Source organism: Chinchilla lanigera, unplaced genomic scaffold (genome assembly GCF_000276665.1).
Source record: "Chinchilla lanigera isolate Chin_1 unplaced genomic scaffold, ChiLan1.0 scaffold00065, whole genome shotgun sequence".
Lineage (NCBI taxonomy): Eukaryota > Metazoa > Chordata > Mammalia > Rodentia > Chinchillidae > Chinchilla > Chinchilla lanigera.
In genome coordinates, this window is record NW_004955466.1 from 9,204,814 (window position 1) to 9,209,489 (window position 4,676).

Here is a 4,676-nt window from a genome sequence, read left to right on the forward strand (position 1 = left end):
AATAAAAATAAAATTATCAGCCAGCCAGCATGGTGCCACATACCAGCACTTGGGTTTTCATTTATTAGGGTATTTTTCAGATTTTTCTTATCAATTTTTATGTTTTTTATTAGTGCGCGATTGTAGTACATAATGATCACATTCCTCCTGGGGAGTTGATACCTATACATAACACATTTAACTCTTTTTAAAATCCCCTTTCCTCCACATCTTTCCATACCCCCCCATCTCTTGGACCCCTTCCCATTTGCAAAAGATTTGTTTACCCATTTCCTATTATCTATTTTTAATTAGCTCTTTATTTATATTTTGGATTTCACATATAAAAGAACCATGTGACATTTGAGCTTTTGTGTCTGATTTTTTCACTAAGTATTATGGTCTCAAGGTGCATCCATTTTCCTCCACATGCCTCAAATTTATCCTTCATTATGGCAGAATAGCACTCCCTGTATCTAAATACCACATTTTCCTGATCTGTTCCTCTGTTGATGGACGTATAAGTCACTTCCAAGATTTAGCTAGTATAAGTTGTGCTGCTATACACGTGGGCATGCATGGGTCAGTGTAATATGATGCTTTAACTCTTTGGGGAAAACACAGAAGGAGGAAAGCTGGACCAAATGGAATTTCTTGTTTTAGTTTTTTGATGAATCTCCATAGTGATTTCCATAATGGTTGTAATAATTTACATTTCTACCAGTGTTGAATGAGGGTTTCTTTACCTCTTGTAGGCTTGCTAGTATTTGTGTTTTGATTTCTTGATAATAAGTATTCTTTCTGTCAGTGTTGTTTTAATTTACATTTCTCTAATCCCAGAAATATTGGGATTTCATGTATTTAGTTTTCATGTATTTAATGAACTTGTATTTACATGACAAGTTTTCATGTATTTAGTGGCCATTTGCACTTCTGAGAAGTGTCTATTCATGGCACTTGCCCCCTTTTTTATTGGGTCTTTTAATTTGGGGCATATAATTTGCTTGGTTCTTTGTGTTTTCTAGATATTAGGCCTCTGTCTGAGGAATAACTGGCAAATTCTTCCCCCCACCCTATAGGTTGTGTTTTCATTCTGTTGTTTCATTTGCTGTGCAAAAGCCTGTTAATTTGATGTGATTGTATATTACTGATTCTTAGTGCCATTGGGGTTCTGTTCAGAAAGTCCTTGCCTATACTTATGTCTTCAAGAATTTTACCTATTTTACCTTCTAGAAGATTAAGTGCTTCCGTTTTTAACATTTAGATCTTTGATCCATTTTGATTTTAGTTTAGTACTTGTTAAGAGATATGTATCTAGATTCAGTCTTCTGCATATGGATAACCAATTTTCTCAGGACCATTTGTTAAAGAGGTTTTATTTTCTCTTGCATATGTTTTTGGCTCCTTTGTCAAAGACGAAGTAGCTGAATGTACCTGGAGTTATTTCTGCATCCTCTAGTCTGTTCCATTAATCCACATGTCTGTTTTTTTCTTTCCCCCATACCACTGTTTTTATCATGTGGCTTTGTAGTATTACTTGAAGTTCAGATTGTGATATCTTCTGCTTTGCTCTCATTGCCTGGGATTGCTTTTGCTCTTCTAGGTCTCTTCAGGTTCCACATCAATTTTAAGGTGGTTTTCTGTAGTTCTACAAGGAATGCTATTGGCATTATGATTAAGATTGCATTAAATCTGTATCAGTTTTGAAAATACAGCAATTTTGGCAATATTGATTTTTACTTGACCAGGAACAGGGAATATCATCCCATTTTCTGATATCCCTTACCCACCTTTTTCAAAGTACTATAGTTGTCATTGTACAGGTCTCGCACTTCCTTTGTTTTGTTAATTTTCAGGTATTTAATTTTTGGTGATGCTATTATGAATGTTTTTTTTTTTCTGTTGCTTTTTCTATGAGTTTATTACTGGAATATAGGACTGGTGTACAATAGTACTGGTGTACTATTGATTTGTGAATGTTGACTTTATATGCTATGCTACTGAATTTGGCTATTAGTTCTAGGAGTCTTTTGGAGGGAATTTTTGGGTCTTATGTAGAAGCCCTTTTTTTGATCTTAGAGGATCATAACATGTGCAAATAACAATTTCACTTCTTCCTTTCCTACCCATTTCCATTTTCTTTCTTTCTTGTGCATGGTTTTCCTTGCTAATGTTTGAAGAACTAAATTAAACGTGAGTGGTGATAGGGGACGTCTTTATTTGTTGATGACTTTAGGGGGAAAAACCGAAAGCTTTTAATATAATATTGGCCATTCATTTCTCACAAATGGCTTTTATCAAACTTAAATGAGGTCCTGCTATACCTATTTTTTCAGGGGTTTTTCTATCATGAATGAATGTTGGAGTTTGTCAAGGCTTTTTTTGGGTGTCAATTAAGATGATCATGTGATTTTGTCCTTGTTGCTGTTTATGTGATGTAATACATTTATTGATTCATTTGTGTTGAACTATCCCTGTTTCCCTAGGATGGATCCTGTTTTCTCATGGTATATGATCATTTTAATGATTTGTCGCATTCTGTTGCCAGTATTTTGTTAAGGATTTTCATATTTATGTTCACTAAAGAGATTGACCTATATTTTTTTGTGGTTTTTTGGTTTTTCTCCGGTACCGGGAACCGAACTCACGACCTTGCGCTTGCCAGGCATGCACTTTGCCGCTGAGCTAAATCCCCAGCCCCTATTTTTTTGTGGTTGGGTCCATTTCTGGCTTTGGAACCAGGGTAAAGCTAGCCTCCAGGAATGACTTTGAGAGTACTCCTTCCCTTTCAGTTTCAATAAAGTGCTTAAGGAAAGCTGGCATAGTGGCATAAATCCGTCATCCTAGCTCTCTGCAGGCTGAGGCAGGAGGATTATTGCTAGTTTATTGCCAGCCTGGGCTACATTGGTGAATTCAAGGCCAGCCTGGACCATGTAGTGAGACCCTGTCTAAAAAAAAAAAAAAAATTGAGTATTGGCATAAAATCTTCTCTAGAGTTATGTAGAATTTGGCAGTGAATCCATCAGGTCCTTAGCTGCTGTTGTTGTCAGGGTTTACAGGGGGAAAGATTAAATACAGGACACATAATTTATAGGATTTTATAATATTCACCCAAAGAGTCAAATGCAATAGAGTGCAGGAAATCTGTCTATGCACTAGAGACCCAGAGAATCCAGCTGAGGGCCTGGATCCCATGACAATGTCTTGCATGAGTCCAGCTGAAGACCTAGAGCCTGTGGCAATGTCCTCCATGGGTCTGACTGGAGGCCTAGACCCCATGAAAATGCTCATGCACGTCTATGAAGGATCTACCATGAGAAGGCCCAGAGGTCAGCAGTGGAAGCTAGAAAGTCTGTGCCAGGTGGATGAAAGATCTGTGCCAGCAGGCTGAGGGATCTGCACCGGAGCCAGGAAGTGACCCTCACGGTAGGCAGCTAGTTTTCACCAAAGCATCCGACATTCAAGATAAGGATATGGGGGCAAAGTACCTGATACCCAAAGTCACCTAGCTCTTCCGTAGTGTGATGTAGTGACCTCCTTCTATACATGTGGTAGATCCTGGTCTGGGTTGCCGTATATTAGCATTGACTCAGGTCCGGTATCCACCAATGCTTGTACATGCTGCACATTCTTTGGGGACCAGTAAATAGTGAATTCCACATGTGGCCTCCAGCCTCCTGGGACCCCCTAGACCCAGGCACCTGAGCCTGCCCAACTGGGGTAAAAGACTTGCACGACAATGTTCATGTGTCACTTTTTCCTGCTTCACCAGGACTGCTTTGGCCTTCTGGCCCTGGTTGATATTACTGCTCAGAGCATAACCATCTCCACAGAGTCAGCAACACATCCAAAGGCTGCCCATCTGACTTCTCTGTGGCTAGGATGGCGGCCAGTATGTGCATCCAGATCTGTCACAAACTGACCTGTAGTGGCCCCACAGCCTGTCCTTGGGGCCCCTCTTCTTTTTCTCTTTTGCTGGTGTAGTGTTTGCAGATCTCGCCTTACCATGCTGCTTCACTTCCATATCTCCCAGCCTCGCCAAGGCATCGACAGCATTATGGATCGAGTGATTTGTAAAGGGGGCTTAGAAGGGCTACCACTGACCGGAAGGTGCCAGCTGGCCTGCTCACCAGGATCATGTCCTTCATGCACACTCTCAGCAGTTTCTCATCTGAGCTACAGTACTGCAGTTCAAACATCATTTGCTGCATGTCCCTTGTAAGTAGCACAACTATCAAGTCTAGGTCACCTAGACCTTGCTCTGGCAGGTCACCTAGATTCTCTCAAACTAGGGAAGCCACTGCCATTAACCAATTTATGACAGTCTGATTATCTGCTTCTGGGGCTGTCCTCTGTACATTCTGCCAAACCCATCTCATAGAGGGGTTTCTGGCTATGCTGGCTATTTGGGACGTCTCCTCTGGATTTAAATGCATGTTGTCATTCCTATCATCCCACAGCCATAGCAGTTACACAGGCACTGTTTCACCCACCTTCTGTTTTGTTTTGTCAGCTCCTGCAGCTCGTGCTTTGTGCCAGGTAGAGATAGGAGGCCCTCCCAGTCATCCTCCCTGGACTAGGGGTTCCTCTACCTCCACTTTTTGATGAATAGCCAGAGTAGCATGCAAAACCAGGGTATTTTCCTGGATTTTTCTCAGACATGAGGACTTATGTTTCTGGGGACATCTGTGGAGGAG